Below are 7,468 nucleotides of genomic sequence, written 5' to 3' on the forward strand. Positions count from 1 at the left end.
GGAAGAGATTGTAGAGAATTTGTATATTTTCTTTCTTAAATGTTTGGTAGAAATCACTAAAAAATTTTCTGGGCTTGTTGCTTTCTTTTTTGGAAGGTTATTACTTTTTGACTCAATTTCTTTAATAGATATAGGCCTATTTAGGCAATCTCTTTATCTTTCTGTAAGTTTTGGAAATTTGTGTCTTTCAAGGAATTGGTCATTTTTGTCTAAGTTGTCAAATTTGTGAAAAAAGAGTTGTTCATAATATTCCTTTTTTTTAATGTCCATAGGATCAGTAATGCTGACCCCTCTTTTATTTATGTTATTAGTAATTTGTGTCTTCTCTCTTTTGTACTTGGTTAACTTGGCTAGAAGTTTGTCACCATTAATGATCTTTACAAAGAACTACCTATTAATTTTACTGATTATCTCTATTGTTACACTTTTTCAATTTTATTGATTTCACTTTTATTTTAACCACTGCTTTATTTCTGCAAGCTTTAGGCTAAAGTTGCTTTTTCTCTAGTTTCCTGAGATAGAGGCTTAGATCACTGTTTTCAGATATTTATTCATTTTAGTAATATTGATTTAATACTATAAAATTATTACGAAAGACTTTGTTATATCAACATAACTTGATATGTTGTATTTCATTTTCATTTACTTCAAAATATTTGTGAAATTTATTTTTGAGACATTTTATTTATGTGTCATTTAAAAGTGTGTTGTTTAATTTCCATGTACTTTAGGATTTTCTAGTTATCTTTCTAGTATTGATTTCTAGCTTATTTCCATTGTGGTCTGAGAACGTATTATATAAGATTTTTATTAACTTACATTTATTACGATATATTTTATGGTCCAGAATGTGATCTATTTTGGTTAACACTCCATGTGAACTTTGAAAATCATGTATATTCCAATAATGTTGTATGGAGTATTCTGTAAATGTCAGTGAGGTAAAGCTGATTGATAATGCTATTCAGGTCGATGATATTTCTTTCCAAAAGTTTTGAGTATAATAACTTCTTAAACTTAGCTATTTTGAAAATGAAAACAAATATTCAAATTATCAAAGCCTAATATTGATATTTTGAAATTGTTCAAGGAAAATAAAGTATTTAGAGCCTATAATTCTAAATATACCTAATAATTTATATGATTTTTCTCTGCATTATTAGTAGTATTTTATAAAGTCAGTGTTTACTTAAATTCACCCCACTATTTATGTTTTCATTATATTTTATTCTTTACACACTTCCAAAATCCATGTGGTATAATTTTCCTTTATTTTCAAGAATATTCCTAAGAATCCCTCTTATTTTACTTGTACTGATAGTAAATTATTTGTTTTTGTTTGCCTAAAAATGTCTTTATTTCAACATCATGTCTTCAATCATAATTTTCTTTGGCATAGAATTCTGAATTGGCAGTTATTTTCTTTTTCTCAAATGACAATATCATGTCACTATATTTTGGCTTCCATCACTGTTGAGAAATCATCTGTAAATGTCACTATTACTAATTTGAAAATAAGAGCTCTTTTATATTTTTACTTGACGAGTTTTCTTTAGTTTTATTTTGACGGTTGATGTGTAGATTGTCTTTTGTATCCACTCCACTTAGCAGCAAAAAAAATCTTGAAAAAATGGGCTAGTCATATCCATGCATTTTAGAAAATTTTCATATGTTACCTTTTGTATTATTTCTGTTTCATCAATATACTCCTCACTTCTGGGACTCGAATTAATCATATGCTAGAGATTCACCAATATGCTATTTGTTTCTTTTCTCCTATATAAAAATTTTTGAACTTTTATCTCTAAATGTTGCATTCTGTTTTGTTTGTTCTGGCCAAATGTCAAATGTATTGTTTCTCCTTTGCTTTGCATAATATGCTTTTGAGTACGTCCATTGAGTCTTTGTTTTAGATTGTTATGTTATCCACTGCAATAATCTATATATTTTTCAATATGCTAAGTCTCTTTTTATATTTTTGGTACTCTATCCAATTATTGAATCTTAGTTTTTAATCTCCTTGAATGTAGAAATAATTTTTTTTTAAAACTGAGTTTGGCTATTGTTGCCTAGGCTGGAGTGCAATGGTGTGATCTTGGCTCAGGGCAACCTCCACCTCCTGGGTTCAAATGATTCTCCTTCCTCAGCCTCCCAAGTAGCTGGGATTACAGCTGCCCTCCACCACGCCCAGCTAATTTTTGTATTTTTAGTAGAGATGGGGTTTCACCATGTTGGTCAGGCAGGTCTCACTCCTGACCTCAGGTGATCCACCCACCTTGGCCTCCTAAAGTGTTGAGATTACAGGCGTGAGCCAAAGCGCCCGACTGAAATAAATAATGTTATCTTCAGTCTCTGTCTGATAGTTCCAATATTTGTAATTTCTTTTGAGCTGTTCTCTTTATTCTTATTTTTGAAATTCCTGCTCATGTCATTTTCCTGGCTCATGTCATTTACCTTCTTTTCCTGGTTACATTTGACTGTGTTTGTAGTATATTGTCACGTAAAAAGTACTTGCAGAGGTAAATTTGAGGCTGAGGATTATGTTATCTGTAATGGGATTGTGTTTGTAGTATACTGTCACTGAAAAAGTACTTGCAGAGGTAAATTTGAGGATGAGGATTACGTTATCTGTAACGGATTTTTTACTCCAGAAATTGTTTGTAATTTACTTCTGCCTGTTATCTGTAGACTTTAGCAATCATTAATTACCTTAATTCAATTGCATGGTTTGGAACTGTCCAGACTATTCATATTATTTTATGATAGACTCCACTATGTAGGGATGCCAAGTTTATTACATTCAGCTTTACTCTTAGATTGGAATTCTTTGTATTGCAGGAAGGGAGTGGTTACCAAAGTCTACTGCATTTACTTTTTTTTTTCTTAGAATTATGAGGCTGTCCAAAGTACAATCCAACCTTTCAGCCACTTCGTATGGATTGGCAAATACCCAGAACAAATTTAATCCTGAATGTTGTACCTTCATGACCCTTCTTCTATTCCTAGCAGAGCAATGCCTCACTATACTTTTAACTCTTCACTTTATCTTAATTAAAAAAGAGTTAATTATTTAGTAAGAAGTAATTAGTAGTGGAAATTCTATGTTTTAAAATTTAGTAGATCTTTGATCCATTTTCTACTCTACCAATAACTGTATCTTCATATATCTTTCAATTCTTATCCTTCTATAAGGGTAAATAGAACATTACCATAATTATTTTATTTCTAATTCAAATCTTTCCTATATATTTTGCTTGTAAGTTCCATTCAGTTAACTACAAACTGGTGTATTCCAGATGAATAGAAATATACAGGAGTTTTTTTTTGTTTTTTTTTTTCCCAGAAAATAAGCAACAAAAATGTTATTTTTGAGGTTTAAAGACTATATAAATATGGAATATTTAAATGTGTACTTACTGTTCATTAATTTTTACATTGGACAACATAGTTGGTAATATTTTATAAAAGAATATTATATTATAATCATCATAATATTTGTGATCATTGCCCCTTCTGTGATAGGTGCTGTGCAGAATATTTTCTTTAATTACCTGTATCTGATAACTAAAATTTAGATTTTAAGGATTTTGGTGCCCCTTACTCTACAAGTTAGAATTATTTTTTTTAAAGGTAAGTAACTTATCCAAGGTGCACACGGCATGAAATAAATAAGGCAGAATTAAAAACTTTTTTATCTGATCCCAAATTATTTGTTCTTCACATAATTCCTTTATAAATTGACACATAATTAATAAAAGCAAATTTATCTAATATTTTAAATTGCTGTTGAGTAAATAGGAGCACACATATAAACTCAAATTGCATTTGAATAACTAAATGTGATTTTTTAAAAGAATGTATTGTACATTTCAACATTTTCTGTGTTTTCTATAAAATATTAATAATACAAATTATTTTATCGTTTTACTTAAATAACAATTTACTTAAATAACTTTTTACTTAAATAATTTTTTACTTAAATAACTTTTTACTTAACTTTTTACTTAAATAAATTAAGAAATCTTTGATCAAAAATGTTCTCAAAAATTATAATAGGATTGATTTTCTGAGCATCTAATTATTTTTAAATTTTGTATTATAATTACTTGTCAGTATCAAAATTCACTGGATCAATACTGTGCAAACACATTAAGTGATATGATATACAGTGTATCATGTTTAGTAGAGAGAGAAAAATGAGGTAAATTATTTTCAATCTCAGAGTACTAATTTTATTTGAATTATAAATTACTATCACTTTGTAGATCTAAAATAAATTTAAAAACAAAAATGAAGACCAATTTACTAGCTCTGTGTCAATTTTTGTTCTGTTTGTTTACTTACATGCATTATAACAATTAAATGTCATGTGTTTTTTTACAGTGTAGCTCAGATATTAAAAAAATTGTGAATGTCACAAGGCCATTTTTTTTCCAACCCCCAAGTGTACCAATGAGTCACTCAAATATAGACCTCAACCTTTTTGATAAAGGAAAAATACTTTATCTGACATAGCCACAATTTGTGCTTTTTACATCCCTTTACCATCATTGATCAACTGTGTTTTATACAGATCATGATTTTTCATCTGCTCTTTATAAAATTCTTTATATATGATTTATATGTTGTTTTATGTTTTATATGGAAACTCTCAAAAATGTGAAATTACTAATTTAAGATAACAGCTAGTACAAGAAGAGCGGCAAACAGAATAAAAGTCTCCAAAATGTATGTACTTTCTTATATGGATTTGGTAATTATCAAAATCAAGTTGATTTTATATCTAACTTTGAAGTTTGCATGATGGATATGGATTATTATGCTGCTTTGGGCAGAAGTAGATATCTTTTATCCACAGAGTAATTCTTTGTTGTTGAAATTCCAAGCATACTTCAATATTAAGCAGATGAAATTACAAGACTCTAGCATACCGATTTCACCTATTGATAAAATCAACCTTCTAAATTACCAATAGCAAAGCATATTTAGCATTAACTCTGCTAATTCATGGAAGAAATATTTTGCCTAAATAACTAAGCTAGCACATTTTCTTTTAGAGTGTCAGACTAAGTATACTTATTGGTGAAAGCATATAAACACTTTGAGTGTTTGAATTTCATAAGGAATCAGCCAGGCTTACAGAAAAGTGCGGTGGTCTTTAATAAATATTTACCTCTTACTAAGTGCCATGTGCTGAAGATAAAATGAAGAATATGATGTATCTCCATTCTTTAGAATATCCTATTCTTGTAGAAAGACTTTCATTATTTAAAAATTCTAATAAGGATGGCCATAAACTTTCTCTTAGAGTAAGGTTTTGTTTTATTACAATGTATATATTATATATGTTATATATTTTATATATGTTTTATTAAAATATATATATATAACTGTGCTAGAGAACAGAATTTCATTAATTCGTCAGTTTTTATTATTATTAACAATAGCATTTACAATAGATTTTTGGTGCTAAATTAAATCTCAGAACAGTATAAATGAAAGCATTCTGCCTATGAATCAAGAGACTTAAGTTTTTGGCTTACCTATCTCGATAACCGGCTGTGTGATGGTGAAGAATCATTGGCTCTCATTCTACATCCACCAAGTAAGGAATGTGAAACAGATACTCTGTTGAAAATTTACAAGAAATTAAAAATTTAATGATTGAAAAGTATTATAAAGTGTTACTTAAATATTGGTCAACATCGAAATTATACACAATTACAGTGTATTTCTTACCCTATTTCTACAAACATTGTATTTCTTAGAGGATGGGGTTATGTCTTAATGATTTTTTTGTTAACTCCTATAGTATTTAGCATGCTGCTGGTTGTGAATATGTGACTAGGTCAAACCTGTATCTTTTTTTTTTTTTTTTTTTGGTCGGCATCCAAAATCTTTTTAATAAAAGGGTAGGATCCAGGGTTATTATTATTTTTTTTGTTTGGAGACGGAGTCTCGCTCTGTTGCCCAGGCTGGAGTGCAGTGACGCGATCTAGGCTCACTGCAACCTCTGCCTTCTGGGTTCACACCATTCTCCTGCCTCAGCCTCCCCAGTAGCTGGGACTACAGGCGCCCGCCGCCACGCCCGGCTAATTTTTTTGTATTTTTAGTAGAGACGGGGTTTCATAGTGTTAGCCAGGATGGTCTCAATCTCCTGACCTCGTTCGTGATCCGCCCCGCCTCGGCCTCCCAAAGTTCTGGGATTACAGGCGTGAGCCACCGCGCCAGGCCCTGGGTTAGATTTTGTGGACTTGGCTGGCCGGTCGGCTTCTAGCACGCTCGAACTTCCGGCCCTTGGAACGGACGTAGGGTTTGGTGCGGCGTTTCCGGGGCCTTGCCGAAATGCCGGTACACCTCTCGGCCTTTGAGAGGACCGGAGAGCAGGACGGTGCCACAGCCCTTGGGGTAGTCCAGGGCCGCGACGGGCCCAGCTGGTCACGCGCAGCGCATACACCTTCAGTTTGGGCACCTCCTGAACCCGCACGTCATCCCTTACGGTCCCCACAACCACGGCCGTTTTGTTTTCCCGGCCAGGAAGCTTCATCTTGCGTATCATCCGGAAAAGGGACAGAGGTGGCCCTTGGTGCGACTCATAAACAACCTCTTCAGCACAAACTGGTTGAATGTGGAGTTGGTTCGTCTGGCCAGAAACCTGTACAGCTTGACCAACAGCCTCAGGTAGGTATCCGGGCTCTTGGGCTCCTTGCGGGGAACCTTTCGGTCCTTGTTGTGGAGGATGTCAACTCCCATGATGGCGTCTCCTATCTTCTTTCTGTATAATAGGAAAAACTGATGCTTTCAAATAAATACCAAAAGGTGTTTCACATATTTTTCTCTGTATTTAATGATTTGATTTTGAAAATCTGAAAAAGATGATATTCAATAATTATTTGCAATATAATTGGGCTATTTTTTTTACTAAAAACATAGATAACCTAATCAAAATTTGATTGTAGACTTGCAAAAATAATGAGTGGTTGCAATTACCAACTACTAGTAATAAAATTATTAGTTTTCTTTTAATCATTCTTGAAAGGTACTTCTCCCTGATTGAAAGGATAATAAATCTCATATCTTATCTAAATAATATGCAGTATTTATTGACACAAAGAAAATTTATTTTTATATATATAAATTGATATGGATGTATGGATGGATTTGTATACATACAGATTGAGAAAATGTGTACATACTTCTGGTTAATGAATAAAATCTTAGTTGAAAAAATCAGTAAATATTTAAGTCATAAATAAGTAGAAAATACAGCATGTGAAAGAACAAAAGCTTTATGAGAATTGACCTTTAATCAGAAACATTAAGTACCTTCTGATATTCTCTATGATGTGTGGATGATGAACGTAACCTTGAATGAAAAATAATATAGTTTATTAAAGTGAATACATTTCTAAGATTTGTTGCTAAATTGAAAACATGTCCTTAGTAAATTATTTTTAAGTAATAAATA

At 31.6% G+C, this 7,468-nt stretch overlaps 1 pseudogene; it reads right to left on the bottom strand.

Annotated features, from left to right (window-relative positions):
• Positions 1-6,168: 6,168 nt before the first annotated feature.
• On the bottom strand, positions 6,169-6,753 carry LOC100446372 (large ribosomal subunit protein eL18-like; annotated as a pseudogene).
• Positions 6,754-7,468: the final 715 nt, after the last annotated feature.

This window comes from Pongo abelii, chromosome 9 (genome assembly GCF_028885655.2).
Source record: "Pongo abelii isolate AG06213 chromosome 9, NHGRI_mPonAbe1-v2.0_pri, whole genome shotgun sequence".
Taxonomy (NCBI): domain Eukaryota; kingdom Metazoa; phylum Chordata; class Mammalia; order Primates; family Hominidae; genus Pongo; species Pongo abelii.